The 18,914-nt window shown below is 36.3% G+C and overlaps 1 protein-coding gene across 3 annotated transcripts in view; it reads right to left on the minus strand.

The window, feature by feature from the left end:
• The window catches only part of PCDH11X (protocadherin 11 X-linked), a 463,105-nt gene that overhangs the window by 294,211 nt on the left and 149,980 nt on the right, over nucleotides 1–18,914 (minus strand). The window lies entirely within an intron of this gene.

Here is an 18,914-nt window from a genome sequence, read left to right on the forward strand (position 1 = left end):
TAGTTAATGTTCAAGGCTGTAAGTGAATTATTCTGCAGCATATTATATTTGTACCATCTGCCTGCCAAGTGAGTGCACCTTCAGCATTTAACTCAGTATTTTGTCAGTTCCAGGAAAAGTAAAGAGTCTTTCTTACTCCATCTAAACCAGATCTCATTCTGTATCAATTTAAAGACTTGAACATTTCACTCCAAATGTGAGTATGGCCTTTCATTACAAATACCATGTAAAAAAGGAACATCCCACTTTGTGTCTTTTGTTGGCACATCTTCCTTGTGTGCACCATGAAAAGCACATCCCAGCATCTACAGGAAAAACCTTCATATAGCTTTTCATCCTTAGTAAAAAATAGTTTGTAATAAAACTTAATTCACTGTAGGGTTTCTTTAAAACGGCAAAAACCTCTATGAGCCTCACGTCTGAGGAGCTTAAGAAAACAAAGCCAGATAAATGTTTTTTTTTTCCTGAGCATCACTTCAGCAAAACCAGAAGTCAGGAGCATTTTTCTGTGTTAGTTCATCACAGAGATTTGCACATTCGTACAAAATCAGATCGAAGCACTGAACTATCCAGGATCATCTAAAAGAGATGGGTCACAGCACTGGGAATTTCTGGGCCTCCATAAATGTTTTTATGGTCAGCACATATTAGCATACCACAGAGTACTGCAATACTTAAACAATTATTAAATATTGCTGATATTCACTATTAATTAAAACTAAAAGCATTGCTATATCTTTACATTTTTTCCTCTTCACTGATTCTTACTTTAGATTACAGTGAAAAAGGCAATTTTTGTTACATTCTTCTCTGTCACTCTAGATTTCACCTAATTTATCACTGTAGCACTACCTGAACAAAAATACTGGAGAACTCGAGGTAGCATTTAATTATTTTCATTTATTTTAATTTAAATAAATAAACAAGGTAATTTGTTAAAACATTATTTAAGGTTTTTGTGAGCCAATGTTAGCCTGCAGGGAAGCCTAGTTAAAAGCAAACAAATAAAACCAACTTTGACCTACATCAGGACAGAAACATGAAAATTGTCCCTCCTTGTAAATTCTGATTAATGCCTCACCAAATCAGGTGATTTTAATGTAGGTTTATAAATTCCAGGCTGACTTGTTTCAGTCATTAATTCTCTCTGCTTTCAAGTAATTATTGGGTTCTATTAGAAATAGATTAAAAAGGAAAATGGTACAGTGTTTTCCTATCCCTTAATTATGGATTTCCAATGGTTACCTGTGCACATACAACCCACATCTTGCACTGTGAAGGATCCCAGAACTTTGAGAAATTATGTCATTTTATTAAAATGGTTTCAGGTATCACACACCTGGACTAGGGCAGTAATTCTTTAGCAGTTCAGTCCATCATACACATGCAACACCGTACAACACAGCTTTGGGATCCAGTGTAAAGTGACGCAAGGACCGATGACATAAACTGAAACTCCAACGACTAAGGTGCAAGAAAATATTAACTGAAGTGGCATGGAGCACTCACTGTTCTTGTGGATTTACTGTGGGTCTTTAAATGCCCCCAAAGCAGCCGGACTTGTGTCCTACAACTCTCCCAAAAATAGCAGCTATCCATGAGAAATAAAAGTTTTTGGCTAACAGAGCTATCTAAATCCACTCCAGAACACACTGAGGGATATTTAGGGGGTTAGTTTGCTCTATCTCTGCAGTTTTCTTTGTGTGCACGGCTTTATTTCCTCAATTAAAAACATTCCTGTCCGCAACAGGCATGCCACATTAAGAAAGGTTAAAGTCGAAAGGACCCCATTTTGTTAGATTACAGCAGAATTAATTGATGTATATAATCAAAGAGATGCTACTTGGCAATGGCATAAAGCTTCTCTTCTCTAGGGATGGCACCAACCTCCCTGGCAGACTGGTAGCTTTTACATAAATACAAAACAATAACAGTAAGTATGTGCTGCTGTCAGAGCCCACGGTTTATAAGGCTTCTTTTGAGAGCCCAATTTCATACAGTACCTCTCTTCTTTTCTTACATAGACTATTAATCTTCTCTTAATATGAGAGAGAACGCAGTCAGAACTATGTTGACAGTAAGTGTAAAATCAAAATTTGCTAAAAGCACACAGAGGAAAAAGATACACAAAATTTCTTTACTCAGTTATGACAAAATCAGAGCTTACAATGCTGCACACAATCTCATGCCTGTCCTACAGAAAAAAAGAAAGAAAAGAGTAACCAAAAATATACATAAGAGGACAAATTTTGGCCAAATCTCACCCTTTGTTTTCACTTTTTCTTACAGAAAGCTTATGTATTGAGTTGTTTCTGCCAAAGACTTTTTTTAAATTGTAGGTTTTGTATTGCAATGTCTGCTTCCAAACAAATCTGTCTTTCATCACCAAATAAATAAAAAGCTATGATAACTAAAAAGATTTGTTTATGCAATATGTGCACGCAGCATCATTCTTTATTAGTCTTCTCCGTTAAAAATATGTGAAAAAAAGATCTTACACTGACCACAAAAATTAAAAAATAGAAAAAACAAATCCTTAATTTTCTTTGGCAGTACCTCACCAAGCACAATTACTTGCTTAAAACTGAACTTCACACTTCCAAGCCCCCCGCCCCTTACATAAGAATTTAAATGAGCTAAAGTATTTGGGGAACAGGGTATAAAAAAACCAGAATCTAAGAGAGTATTTCTGAAGAGAACAGTAAAACACATTTCATTACAAATGAACTATTTGCCAAATAATCAGTCAAGTTCATTGAGCAACAATTCCCATAATTATCTTCCTCATTTCCCATGATGCTTCTTGCAGTTACACTGGAAAAGCAGCTACAGATACTCTAATTAGACTGATTTTGGGAGACTAAAATTTCCCTGATCTTTATGTTTTTTTTCTAGAATTGATGGAAATTTTCAGCCCATGCATTTCTTAAGAAATAAATTCTGGTTCCTGAACAATAAAGAAGAGCTCATACTGATAAAATAGCCAACAACAACACTGCAGAGCAGATTAGAACAAACCAGCAAGCTATATTTAGAAACCACCTTTGGAAGCCAATCCGGTGTATGAACCATTTAACCCCAATCAACTCCCTCAGGTGTCAGGAACCCATCCTTGCCTTCACTGTCTAACAAGACCTCTGCTCTTTCAGATTCTCCTTCAGCTGAAGAAAACGAAATTCCCTCCTCTTTTCCACAAGTTTTCACAAGTGTACAAATTCCTACTTGGAAATTGCACGTGTCGCCAACGCCACGGCCCACTGAGGAAACACTCCCACGTGTTCTCCTTCATCTTTCCCAGCATTATTGCTGTAAGGACAGATGGACTCCCAGGTATTCTGTCCTTGAGTGGGCTCTGTAGCAGGGGGTAGAAATGAGGTTTCTTTTTAGAAACACTCACATGATCATTCTAGATCCAACTCCAAAAGCTGCCTTCAGACAGCAAGTATGTATAGATAAATTTAGATTCCTGTTTTCTCAGAAGACCTTGGTACAGAACAGTATAGATGCAACAACTGAGAAGGAAAACTCTTTAAAAAGGCCTCTTCCATTAGGTTACTTTCTGCAAAAGAGGTGACTAGGAAATTTGGAAAAACTGTATGTGATCTTTTGTCCTTTACAGTAATGTGTTTCTTGGATTAAGTAGCATTATTTTTTAAGAAGAGAGATACAATATTGTTTCCTATAAAGCAGAATACAAGCAGCAGAAACAAAAATAGCATATTTGGTCATTAACAGCAGTCTTGCAGTATTGCCTTTATCTGATGTACCTTTCACAATTATATTCCATCTGAGATGAGAATGCCTTCTCATTTTATAAAATCTCATACTGTTATCATGTAACTTCAGACTTCAGAGCAGCAATTTTATGCCTTATCAACATGTAATTTTGATCTTTAAATAATGTAAAAGAATCTCTCTCCTCACACTTCCTTCCCAGCACACATAACAGTTCAATGAGCTAGATGTTGCAGAGCAGTATCTTCCAACTCTTTGGATAAAATTTCTCATGGCACCCATCAAATAATTGACATAAGAACGATAACTGCAGCTGGTGTGACAACCCATTGATACCCTGGCAGGCACAGAAAGATAAATTTGTTTTAAGAGATAGAGGAATGATTGCGTTCTTCAGCTGTTACCCTATTTTGGAACTTGTCAAGCTGAGAATGTAACTCCAGCCCCTTCAAAAGCACTGATCTCCAGAGAACCATTACAACAAGATGCAGCGATGCCCCAGGTAGCATTCTTTTGCCTAGGCACAGCTTTGCTAGATATCAAAATTAGCACGCTGGTTCTGCTGGAGCTTGGCTTCTGCCTATTCCATATGGATTGAGAAGGACGAGAAGAGAGGGGTAGGGTTGCCACTGCTGCTGGTTCCATATGGCCCAGCTGGACCAAGCTGGCTCTGAAGTTGGCTGTTTTATGGAAATCACTTGCCAGAGTTTCCCTTTTCAGAAGCATAACGTGTATCAGAACTGGCATACAGCTGCCAACATAGCTTCCAAGCGCAACTCTACCAAATTTTTCAGCTGCTAACGGGGACTCATTCTTTCTAGCTAATTATCTGTTGGTTTCCAGTCTTACTCTTCTCTGAAACTAATTATAAAACTTTCATGGTTTGTATGAACTATGAAATTACTTCCAGAACTTCAGTGACTCAGGCCAGAGCCAGAATACTCTAAGGAGGATATAGAAACAAAACAAGTAACCACAATAGTCTTGAACACTGAAGAACTTTACCGTGTCACAGAAGAGAGTCCTTGGGATTGAGCATAAATTCCTCTGAAATCGTTCAGGTAAGCCTGACACTAGCATATCCTGTGCTACTGCACATTTCATTTTAGTTTCTTTTCCTTGTTTTCCTCTCAAGGTTTGCAAAAGCACGAAGAAAAAAAATCTACCCCTGCTAATGCTGTTTATAAAGTCACCAGCAACTAATAAGATGAAGTTGCAGTCAGGTTATTAGCCTTTTGAGTCATTTCAAGTTCAAATAAATTTAAGTTTCAGAAGGCATTACAACAAATCCCACTGAATATGAATGCTTAGTGTGACTAATTCTGTGTGCTGTTAGACAAACTGGATGTTTTACTAACATGACTCAAATTCCCTATTTGATTAATATACTCCTAATGGTAGTACAACAGATCAGAACCTTAAAATGTAGGCCATTGGCCTACCTGCAGTGTAGCATTTTGCTTAGAGAAAATCCTTAAAAGATGTCACTGACAAAATTTAGAAGTCATGACAGTCACAGCAAAAAGTAACTCCTTGAACCGTTAAAATAATAAGACTTGTAAGAACTTTATTGTCTGACACAAGTCTACCAGCAGATGTACACATGAATAAACTGATACAGGAACTGAAAAAACCTACAAGAAGCCATTTGCTGACACTTTTCTCCAGCTTCTTTGATACACACGTTTCTTTTCAAAACAGCTTAAACTTGAATTTTAAAAAAAGAACAAGACATTATTTACCCTGCCTGAGCCTCTCTCCTCAGCACTGCCACACTGCAGTGCTCACTGTGGCCAAACTGCCTTTGATTGTGTCACAAACCAGTTCCTACCCATGTAGAGGTTCTCTCTGTAGAGGCAGCTATCTTACTACAGGGGGGAAAAAGAGAAATAAAAAGGTGTGCTTCTCTATTATGTGATCAAGTTACCTACTGTGCTGTTAAATCCCAATGGAGTTAAGTATCTTTACTTCATGATGAGACAAATGAGGTAGGGTCAGTCTCCAGGTCAGGAAAAACTGCCAATTTAGTTCTTCAATACAAGTCTTGCTCTTTGTTTGTCTTAGGGTTTAAAGTGAAACAAAAATCATGGGTCAACAATCTCACTCTAATAGTTCCAAGACTTATGAGAGACATTCACACTGTGGGAGCACAGGAATAAGGAACTGACTGATGCAGACAATTTAGTTGCATCAGTTACCTGAATTTTATTCTTTCAACAGTAGGCGAATACATCTTTTCAAGTATTTCATTAAGCCTCTAGGCTGAGGCAGACAGAAATAAGACTGTTTTGACTAACAGGTACTGATGATGACATTTTCTCTGTTCGTGAAGTATTTGTTCATGCATTTTCATTTTCTTCATTACTCTTTTCTTTCCATTATTACTCATGCCTCTGCTGACTGCCTCTTTCACAAGGAGCAATCTTTCAGGTAGGCTGAGTTCTTAAAAGCATCCCAACATTTCAGTATGCTTTTTGCTATCAATTCCAGCATGTCAGGACTATGTTTTTGAGATAATTATTTAAATATGTGCCACCAACAAAAGAATCATATTTCCCTAACTTACCTTTACTGCAAGCTTTGTCTTGTCACACTACCAAACCATAAGATTATATGTTGTATTTAATTTCCTTTAAAGTAAATGTATTAAATGTACAGAAATCACATTGTTCTGATTAATTTATAATTCAAAGTGCTATGCAAGTCTTTTGCCTGGCAATCAAATTCTCTGTATGAATGGAGTGGCTTGGACATATGTTATAGGAATCGGCAATTAAGCATTCCATCTTGACAGTTATTCTGACTTGTAGCCTTTACTATAGGCACCTTCATCCCCTAGAGGCAATAAGCCTGAGGAAACACTTGTTTTTAAAGTCATGAAGTGTTGCGTCAAAAAGTTACAATGTTTGATTTACCCAATGTAGTACCACATTGATCAGGCATGTCATAGTCTGCTTACTTTTTCAGAAGTAAAAAAACTAAGTGGATTTTCTTCATTAACACTATTATTTGGCCAGTTCCGTTCTTGGGGAAGAAAAGGGGACCAGATCCGTGACCATGCCTTAGAAAGTTCTCAGTTCAGCAACCAGAGGAGAGCTGTGGCTGAAAGGCAGTCTTTCAAACGTGTCAGGGGTTTTTTAGCAGGAGTCTGGGGATAGTATCACTGCTCATTACGGAGTATAAACGTCAGATGTACACCTGGGTCAAACTCAGTAACTGGAAAGAGACACACAAAACAGGTATACAGAAATTCTGATAATGAAAATTATCAGCAAGCTTAATGTGAGAAGTTGAAAGAGAAGAAAAAAGAAACAACAACAAAAAAACAGCCTAGTGGGAACAAATTGAACAAGGAACATTTTTGCTTATTTTCTTATCAGAAATCAAAATTATTTTTCAGTAAGACACTTTCTGTATTTGCAATGTAAGCCTGAAAAGTCTTCATCAGTGAGTTATGGGTTACCATATGAATCATATTTAATCTTATTTATTAAGGAACACAAAACCAGCAGGAATTATTCCCGATCATCACACCGGCCTGAATGCACACAACACGGGCTCATTTATATCCGCACATTTGCACAGAGACACTTGCATACACCGAGCAGAGTTTAGTAAACTAAACAGATGTCTGGTGGTTCACATTTGAACATATGTTTCCCTGCAGACAAAGAACGACCTCTGGTAATTACTTGGTAGCTGAAGGAACATACTATTTCAGCCAATAACTAAATTCTGCTTCTCTACCAAGGGTACTACCCGTGAAGTTACCATTAGAACAACCCTAAATTTATATTGGAAACTTAAATAATTACCCATGTTACAGCACCCAGGTTTGATTTTTTTGTTCTGCTGGAATACAAATGACTCAGTTAAAAGGACTCTTCTTATTCACTCCTGAAATTCAGAACTTTCTCAATTTAATTGGTTTGTTGTTAAATTAGTAAATACATTCCATACTGAATTAATCCTTCTCCAATAAATATTACAAAAATCTTACAAAATATTTTCACTGATATGCAAGTAACTTATGGAAAATTAATCAGGAGAACTAGGAGATCTGTTAATAATGCTATTTACAAAGTTTATAATGACTGTGGAGAGCAGAATTTCAACAGTTTTGGCCATGGCTTTACTTTGCCAACACTTTCTGATCATTACAATTGAGTAAAATTTTTGTAGGTTTTAAAATCTTTGGTTTTAATCTAGAAAATGTGGAGAACTTTAACAGAAATTTAACCCACATCCTACTTAACATACTGAATTAATCAAGAAAATAATCCAATTAAAGTTAAAACCCCCTGAAATTCAGAATATTAACAAGTGCAAAGTTACAGAGCACAAAAATAACAAAATGCCATTTGGAACCACAATCCACCTTCCACATCCTTCAAATTCTTTTTCAGTCTTCCCTTGCAATAAACACCAAACTATTGCCTATGAAACTATGACACCATGAAATGTGTCCTGGGTACTCCATCTATTAAAACTGTCAGAAAAATGGAAAGTATTAATATCCCCATTAACAAAATAGAGACTTGATGCAAAGAGAAAATTCAATTATTTGTTTATGCTCCCAAAAATGGTTTGTGGCAGAGCCAGGAATTTAGGCCAGAACTAATTGTTCTTGTCAAAAGTGCAGGAAAAGAAACATTTCTTTTTTTTTTTCACTAGGGCCATAGTAAATTCTCATTCTGCTTAAAATACTTAAATGATGTGAATGCTGAACCAATCTATTATGAGTTTCTCTTTTTAAATAGACATAACTATGTGATGGGCATATTTCACGAAAAAAAATGCATCTTCTTAAGAGGGGAGAAAGGAGACAAAGATGGGAGACACTTGGATGAAAACTCATCCATTGAAAATGCAGCACTAAGTGGACCTAAGAATATAAAAATACTGAAAATGTTCTTTTGCAGCAGTTAGGCAAGAACTATAAATAAATACGGTCGCAGTTAGGAGGAGTTGGAGCTTTGGAAGAGACACCTGAATTTAATTTGTATGGCTTTGATGAGAAATTTATCAGCAGAGCAGGTAATAAATCTATTCCACTCTAAAGATATTTGTTAGCAAACTGACAGATAAAGGTGGACTTCAAATAGGAATGTGATTTTGACAGTTTATTTTTTATTGGTATTTTTCTCTGAAAAATATCCTTATGTTCTGGGGCAAGACTGCTGACTTCAGCAGTTCGAGAAAAAGATAATTAAAGGGAAAAAAAATATAAATCTACTAAGTGTTTCAAAACCAGCTCAGATTGTTTGCATGTTTGTACTGTGAACTGAAGTATCACACAGCCTAAATCCATGGAGACTCATCTATAATACTGCAGATATAGATTAAACAAATAAAAGTCTGAAAACAAAGTTCAGTTGAAGAAAGCTAAAAGCTGTAATACTCAAGATTGGTAGACATTGAATAAAATGCCACATTAAAGAACTATTTAGACTATAAAGGACTAATTTTTTTTGTATCCGAAAGACAGCAAGACAAAATTTGGTAGATGAACAGGGCAAGCATCTAAGAGGAAAATATAGATCCATCTTGAAATGTCTACAGCATATTAATAGTTCTTTTTTGGGGATTGATAGTAAATAACTAAGGATAACCCTTACTTCACTGTTAGGATGTGAAAAAATGACAAATCATTAGTCATTTAAATATGACCTCTACAGGGTCACTGTTATCTGGTGTCTTCTTGACAATATCAGCACCAGCTTCTTGAGACAGGGGGTACTTCAGAGACTTAGCACTGTCTGTTAGCTAATAACCATGGAGGGAAATTGAGCTATGTTGCGTGTCACAAAAGTTGCCATAAAAACAAAATTCTCAGAATCTAATTTTGACTGTGTTTTCATAAACTTTTACATGCTGTACATCTGTCTTTCAATATAGCAAGACAAATTAACTGTCCTGAAAATTCAATTATTCTCATTTTAAAAGAATTAAGCTATTGCCCTTTTGCTGGCAGAACCACTCACAATCCCTATACCAAAGGCCAAGGCGGCAAGCATTTCCCTTGCATGTATCTTCTTCTTTTGTATGAAGAATTTTGGCTTAGCATCTATCTTCCAATCAGTTTTCTGCTCACATTACTGCTAATTAGGCTTCAAATGTCTATATTTCTCTTTGAGGGTTATTGAAGCCAGTGTTCCTATCAGTTGTGACTGTATATCTAGGCATATACAGTTGATGTACAGAGATGCATGCAGATGTATATCTGTATGGCCATAATGAGAATACCTTGATTGGATTCCTTTCTGAAGTGCACAATTTTATTTAGTTGGATTATTTAAAATCTTAAATCAAATTAGCTGAATGGCTGAGCTTATTGGATTTTTGTAAACTGTGTTGCAAGGATGAATCCAGTGATCTATTAATTCTTCCCATCTCTTACTTTTATAAAGAGACATGAAGGTGGCCAGTGACAGCTCTTGCATCCCAGCTCTCCTGAACTTTGGGTTCATGGTATACCAGTATATATTATCTTTCTCTAAATATTATGGCAGTAGTTGTGCTGCAATTTGGGCAGTTAGCCTCTTAGACTCTACACATGCTAAAGTGCAAGTGGCTGCCTCTGCGCAGTTCTATATGATGTGGGGACTTGGATTACGTGACCCCTCAGCACAGGTTAAGGAACAACTACACATCAAGCATAAACAAGAACTCACTGCTTTGGGTTTTAGTCTCTTATTACTGCACTGCTGCAGACTTAATCTCAATGTCATAGAAGCTGTTCGAGAAGCTCTGCACAGACGACAGTTTTGGAAAAACGCCCCACAGATTCTTTCTAAAGCATAATGGCAGTACAGCCAGGTTGGTGATTAGAAAGAAGGTTTTCAAGGTGGTAAGATTTTGATGGTTACCAAGTGCAAGGCCCTGTCAAACTACTTTCACTTGCAGGGTCAAAAAAAAAAATTTAAATAAAATAAAAATCACAAAGCAACACCTAACTCCCCCAAGTTAGTAATCTTGTTTGTTTAAATCTTGCCTGCAGCAGTTAAAAAGGTTAAAACACATTATGTGACTTGGAGAAAAAAGGATGAAACTGTTTTAAAGTGAAGGCAGAAAATATTTCCTATGGCCACTTTTCAAGACATTGCAACATCAAGCCTTGTCACTTACTAAAGGGAGGACAGGAACACTGTCAGTAGCAATTCCAACTGGAAGGAGCTTGTGCACAACGTGAATTATACACATTTTGATTTTAGTGTGTTAAAAGCATATGTTCTAAACTGATGGATGAAAAAAAATCAGAAGTGAAGAATTCCAATCCAGCTCCACAAAATGGAATTGGACCTGCAATTAGTTTAATGATCAGTTTTTTAAAATAATATTTTAAATCACTTTCCGTTTTAGAATTCTTTTCAAATGCAAGTACTAAGAATAATTCCGTTCTAATACACTTTGACAGGCAATTCACATCATTTACTCTTTCAAAGTACTAAGGTAAAGTAAAATTATTTGATGAGATATTCACCTTCCTAAAAACGGTTTACAGAATAGGCTGAGATCTCAAGTAAACAAATAACAAAAATAGAATTCGTCAGCAAGTTCTTTTGTGCCTCCTAATCAATCAACATTTGGCAGCATTTCTCAGCTTTTCCTTCAAAAAGCCGTGTACAGATTGCAAAAGTGTCAGTTGGTCTGATAAATCTTACTATGTTAATGAGCTTGATTATTTCCTCTGTACAGATGAGGAGAATATTGGCATATAGGCAGTAATCTGTTATTAGCACATTCCCAATAACTGTTTTTTATTTTCTGACTGCTCTGACAGAACTCATCTAGACATCTCAGAGGATTTAAACAGACACAATGAAATCAGTAACTTCCCCTTGCTAAGTGTCTGCTGCTCTGAAGTGTATTCATACTAAGCCCGTTGAAATTAGCCTGTTGTGAAGAAGCTGCTTACTCCACAGAGTAAAAATACCACGAGCACCTGATCTTTCTTCATTCTGCCTATATAGTTGCACTTCCAACAGAAAACAGAAGTTCTGCAATTAATCTATTCAAAAGAGAATGCAATGTATTTCTGTTGTGGCCATCTAATTACATACGTGCCAGTTATTAACCAGAATCTAAATAAATGGTTATAAAATCGTATATCTATATGAAAGCTGAATTTCGCATATAACCCACAGGTTTGGTTTGTCAAAAAAAATCTGCATGGAAAAGGTTTTGGCAATTATTCTTTAATTATATCTAGATCTCTCATGTGTGTTATCAACAAATGCATACTTGCTCAATTCAGTTGTGTGTCAAGAATGCAGTGCAGAAACATAGGTGACCAATAACCTAAGCTAAGCAGCATTTGCTACAATTAAATTGCTCTGACTTCACTTCTTCACAAAGCAAGTAACAAAAATATATCAACAAACTATATTTGCAGAATTGAAATATTTCAGCAGGTCTGAAGACTATAGAAGCAGTAATTTAACCTTTCACCCCAAGTCAAAGTGACTGAATTACAGAAATTGATACTATTATCCTGTGTCATGATATATTCTAGTATATTCAGAGCAATGAATATGAGGCAGAAGTTTGAATTACATGTTATTATAATACATGATGCAGGAGAGTGAAAAATAGATGTTCTAGGCTGAAACAAAAACAAATGGAACTTGTGGACAGATTATTTTGATGCCAGACAGATAAGTAAGAGATTGTATCCTAGAGAAAAATAATATTTTAGAGACATATAACTGCTATTTCATCACCTGGAAAGGAAAATAAAAGATTCTGTATGTTAGATAGGAAATTTAACTCCTGAAAATCTGATCCAACACGGATCATTATCACTGCAAGCACTAATTACAGAAGTATGTATTGTTTAAATTCCTGACCCAAGTGAACCAGTTCATGCATTCGAGCAAAATTCCTCCTGAGTAGAAATTCCCATTCCCACAACTGCTGTCTGTAGGAATGCCACTGCCCGTTGGAGATTGAATTCACTGCTACACACACTGTTTGCACCAACATCTGCCCTTGGTATACCAAGGGTGTGAAAACCTTCAGTACGTATGTCCAGTTATTAAGGAGCTCCCAAAGTTCAACCATGGTATAGCTATAGCACATCACAATTACTGTACAGTAATCCATAATTAAAACATCTTTACCTCATCATCTCCCCAAGTTCAGCAGTGCCTGTTGGCACCATGCAGAGCAGAAACCCTTCTGATCCAGCTGCACCTCTACCTGGGGAACCACTTCCTGAGCCATTTGAGCATCAGTGAGCTCCCACCCAGCTGAGCTCTCCAAGCAATCAGATCCTGACCACTGCCTCAGGTGTTTGTGCTCAGGGAAACCTAAGTGTCAATAGTACCTGCTGGGGGTCAACCACCTACAGCAGCTTCTCAGATGGTTATAGATTGCTCCAGGTGATCCAGAACTAGCAGAACAGTAAGATCAAGTTTTGAAAGAGAGAGCAGGGAAGATCCACAAGAAGTTCAGAGACCTTCAGATCCTTTTTTCAGTACCCAGATAAACAGGCAGGCTGAAGCTACTGAAGCTCTGGACAAAGTATCATGAAGACTAATGGCTTGTTTACATGGCTTCTTTGGAGAAATCTTAGGTCCCAAACAGGTATGATTTGTTTCTCTATTCCCGCTGAAGTACAGACTAAAACGAGTAGTTTCCAGATTTACATTTTTTTCTCAAGTCTGTGTGCTTTGTTGTTGGCCAAGATGACAGCTTGAATTTACATGTACTCCAAAGGAACACTAACTTCAGAGGGCCCAAAAAAGAATTACAGATATGAGCTCATCTTACAGAACTATGAAGGATGCTTTGTGCATCCAGAAATCAGTATCTCACTGCTGGTTATCCCATTTCTGAAATGTCTGTGCACAAACAGAAGAATAAAGGATATTGAACAACTGAAAGATCTTTAGGAACTGGATGAGAAAAGGACTACAATTATAAGCAAACACTGATTAAGACACCAAACTCCCTGAGCTGATACCACATACCATGTTGTGCCAAATCTGTACATACATGTAATGTCTTTTAAATTCTGGCAATATTTTTTCATGCAAAAGTTTCATTTTAAATTATATGTGAATGTTAGTATATATCTATACCACAGTTCCACTTTGCTATGACATACTCGTCTTGTTAATTTTATCAAAAACTAGCTTCAGCATCATCAGTGTGCAGACAAAGGAGCAGACACAAAAACTGAGGGTTTGCTGCCTGGCACACCCCTGTGACTCCTGTGTTTCTGCTCTTCTTGGTACCCAAGCATCACCCAAAACAGCTGAGGCCCTCTGACAAGTAAGGAGGGATTCAAAACTGTCAGAGAGGCTGAACAATTAAGGTTCTAGGAGTTAGTCTTGGAAAGGGTTGTTTTTGATGTTTTCTGCCCATCTTATAGGGAAACTATCTTTGATAATCTGGAAGACTGGCTCAGAACATTATAAAATCAAAGTTAGTTCCCACAACATCAAACTTTAATTTCAACAGAAATGCCTCCCTCAGAGTTGAAATGCTCTTAATACATGGTTAGCCTTAATCTTGCATGTTCCCTTGATTCGACATAATATTTCATCCTGACCTTTTGCTGAGAGTTAAAAATAAACGCTGACAATTATAATTATGTACCACTGGAGATAAAAGTAGATTCAATCAGTCTACTTTGTACTAGAAACATTCCATCCATTTTGGGCAGTTTGCCTTCTGCATCTGGAAAGGTGAAAAGAAGGAAAGATGAAAAGTTAAGATGGCAAATGGAAAACATCTTCAATGCCAAACTGTTAGCTGTTTAAAGATATCATCTGTGCATGCAAATGTTTTTATAAAGAAAAGGACATTCTTATAAAACACGCTTTTATTGTTTCTTCTCTGGGGAAGGCATATGTATTTAATATTCTGCTTTGCCAGGTCCTAGAGGGGAGAAGTTTTATTAACTTTGCCATTGAAACACAGCCTAATTATGTTATGACAGAAATCTACAATATATACTGTTTATATACAATTATATATAATTCATATATACACTTATGGAGAGAGAGGAAAATTTAATGATAGATAGACCTGACAACAGAAGACAAGAAGTCTGAGAACTAATCTATACTGGAAGCTGAATATTGAAGTTAAAAAGGATGCATCTGCAATCAGAAGGATGCCGCCTCAAAATACTGTTCTGCCTTTGTTAAAGAGCTTTCTAGTTGTGTGGAGTTTTTTAAATTGACTTGCAGTTTTAAAGAAGCAGAAATCCCTAAGCCACTTGATATATACCATTGGAGGGTGAAGAGGATCACTAAAGCCTTGCTGTTTATGCTAATAAGATAGTAACTCAATTTACTTGAGTACTGATCAATGCTAAACAATCCGAGAAGTTCATGTATTATGTATTTCAGAAGAACCTGTGCTTTTTAGTGGAATGTCACAAGGTTAAACTACTGGTAGACACTGTTTCCCTTGAGCCCAATTTCTGCTACAGTGCTTCTATCCACGTAATGAAGAAACAATAGCAAAATAAAGCATTGTTTGGAACACATAATGAACTGCTCTCATAAACTTCAACCTTCAAAAGTCATTATATTTTACAGTTTGATGCAGCAGACAATTATTTGGCCTCCATTTGGCTGGCTACATCAAGCAATGTACACTATTTTTTACCATGTCTCAGTAATTATTGATAGAGCAATCGTCATGGCTTGCACTGTTAATATCAGTGCATTAGCAATTGAAACCGTTTGTTACATATTTCCTGGCAGGTATACTGCAGTGCTGTAAAATCTGCCTCTACTTACCATAGCTAACAATTACTTTAGGAAATATCCAAAATATAAAACTTTCAACTTATTTCTTCTTCCTACCACTGACTGCTTTCTGTGGTTTATTTAATCCTTTTACATTAAATTGTACTACAGATGGCAAATACTCTTTTTTAGTTCACTGCAATTTCCCAGAAAGTTTTGTTTGATATTTAAAGCAAACGTGACCATTTCATACTCGTCACTGAAAGACAAAAAACATTCTGCTGCGGGTACCTGCGAGGGCTGCTACTCTTCAGTGATAACTCAAATATTATTACAAAGTAATAATAATATTAAAATTCAACTGATAAAAACTGAGAGAAGATAACTTTATTTAATGTTATCATGTTACATGGAGGATGTCATTCTGCTGCTAATTAATAGGTCTTCTTGAAGTTACAGGAAAACTATGAGGTGTAATCATAATACTTCAAACGCATTTTTATTTGTTTATGAGCCTGTACCATTCACAAACACAGTCTGTAATAAGTTGCCCAGAGTTTGTAGAATCACCATTCATGTAAATATTTAAAAATAACTGGAAAAGGCCTTGAGTAATCTAATGCAACACCAAAGTTTGCCCAGCTTTTATTGGGGTTTGGATAAGAAGATAGAGATCCTGCATGGTCTAGATAATTCCATGATGCTTTGATACTTTGGCAAGACTGGGTTCCTTAACTCTCCACACACAAGCCTACATTCCATGTGAGCAAACCAAATGGAAAACAGTTTAAGTTGTAGAGCTGCTCTATATGGGATCAGGCTCTGAGAATTCACTAAGAAAATTATATATGCTAACAATGGCTTTTAGAACTGAGAGAGATGGAGAATGTATGATACCATGAAACACTTACCAAAATGTTCAGATGCATTAATGCCACAATTTATATATCAACGTATATTGCAAAGGTTACTTAACATCTCCTTAGATTAGTATGTTGTTTGGAATCAAATTAAAATTTATGACTGGAATTTTGAATAATTTATAGATATCACATGCTAAGGTACTTCAGAGTTTCAATTCAGTGGAATGAATATGTACATCTACATCAAATATATAATATATAGCTATGAAATTAATTGCATACAGAAAGGCAAGCAAGGGAGCCAGACAAAACGGAAAAGTGGGTGCATGTTGCATTGAACACAGTCACCTTTTTTGCGAGGTAAGGAGAAAGCACTGCAAGAAATGGGTAACAAACAAAGAATAACAAAATTATCAAAGAATACATCATCCTTCTATTCTGATGAGACGTCCAAAGGGCAGGAGAATGGTCCTGCCATGCCAGAGAACAACCAGAATGCTGCAGGGCAGGTAAGAGATCTCTGTCTCCAATCGACGTTTTAATGCACTCAGACCCTTGCTGCCGGTCTCTGCCTGACTTAGGCCCTTAAATTGTAGTTTGAAGTTCATTTTTCAACTAATCTGGGAGAACGTAAGCTGACTCATTATCTTTATTAGAGATCATTAATTAAAAGCAGTATTAGAACACATTATGACATTGGTATCCCAGAGTAATTTTTCAAGGTAAGTTTGATCTGACATGATGATGGGAGAGCCCTTGTAATAAGCAATTTCAAAGATAAAACTCTGAGCCCTTAGGAAAACCAGTATCATCTGCTACACACTTTAACATTACAAAAATTACAATTTAACGTAGCCTTTAGGTCTTTTACATATGTAATTACACACTTTTACTAATAGACATTATTGTCTATTTACTGTAACTCTGTTCTTGATTTTGTTTATCTCACAAACAGCATAATTATGAATGTTCATAAAAAGACAAGACCCAGGGAAAAAAATTACGGATTTATAGGATGGCAGTCTCAAAAATCTTCATAGTAATTCAATCTTCTTAGACTAGTGGGTAATCAGATGAGTTGGATCTCTCTTCAGGACTTGCTTGCATACTCCTTGAAGTGGTTGTTAAAGGAATCAGAACCCCCAACCTTTCTATTTTACCAATTTACGTTCTAAAACCCCACCCTTAAAGCTTCAAGGTACAGAATTGCTATTTAAATCAAAGTTTAAATATGCAGGCACTAGATTTTCTCTTCTTTCAAGTGAGGCTTCTTGAAAAAAATAAGCATTCCTTTACTTCCGCTAGATCAGGTTAACATATTGCCAACGAGGTGTCACTTTTGTAGATGGCTTGAATTAGAGAACTGCTATAGTTATCACTATGCAGCTATTCAAATACAACATTTTTAGAACTTGGCAAAAAAGCAGAAAAAAGATCTGTCTCATATATGCTGTCCCAACTCAATGAAGGCAGGAGGAAAATGAGAAAATTTAAAATACTAAAAATAGTCAACCAGAAGAGTGCTTGAAAAATTGAAAACGGTAAGTATGTCTGACGTTAAGATACGAAATTAATATATCCAACGTAGAGAAGAAAAGCATAGCAGTAGGGTTATTTACACAGAAGAAAGAACCTGAAGTCTGAATGACACACAGGGAAGAAGTAATGCTATGTAAAACTAAAGATCTAGAGGCGTTAAAAAGTGGGGTTTATTTCCTTTGTCTTTTTTATCTGCAGTTTTTTACACTGTGCCGAAGATGGATCCATCTGTACAATCTGATACACACATCAAACCATACCTAGTGTGTATGGATGCAAAGTCAAGTCATCATAAAAACTGGAAGAAAATGCCACTGAAATAGCTAATGAAGACAAAAATTCAATAGCTCTCCTATTCAATTTTATTGTGAGAAATAACTTTGTGAACCAATGCACTAAGTTGTGTGTTCAGGGGACCTTGGCTATAGTCCTTCTTTGGGAGGTAAGTAGCACTGAGAAGGTGTTTAAAAGGCTTCAGCAAGCCCGTACAAATCACTGACAGCATCACAAAAGCAGTCGGTAATCAGAAGTGGAAAATGGTGTCAAGCAGGTCAGAAATAAGAATAATTTACAGATATGCAAAGAGGGACTTTTGCAATTCTTCCAAAGGTATTTAATCTCTACATTTTATCAGTGTCATTTACTTTAATGCATTATCTTTTTCTTTAGGCTGCAGGCAAACAGCAAAACAGAATGAAAAGCAATTAAAGTACAAAATCATAGAATCATTTTAAATGGCCAGATCCAACGGGAGCAGATTTAGGTCAAAGCTCATCTGTTTTAAAAATCACAGCAATGTGCAAATGACTCAAATAAAATGGTCTATTTTTAATATAATGATGTCCTGCCTGCAGAATACGATAATACAGGATAGACCTGAAACTAATCTTAGAATACTTTACTTACTGACTCTCACATTAAAAGTAACTGCAACAATTAGCAATTTAATACGTTTTCATTCATGAGCAATGAAGGAAGGACTTGTTCATCTTTGATAAGAGCATAAAGCAGATCTGAAGCAGTGTAATTAACCAGTTATACTTCTTCCTAAAGTTGTCTGTTCAGTCAT

Source organism: Patagioenas fasciata, chromosome 11 (assembly GCF_037038585.1).
Source record: "Patagioenas fasciata isolate bPatFas1 chromosome 11, bPatFas1.hap1, whole genome shotgun sequence".
NCBI classification, from domain to species: domain Eukaryota; kingdom Metazoa; phylum Chordata; class Aves; order Columbiformes; family Columbidae; genus Patagioenas; species Patagioenas fasciata.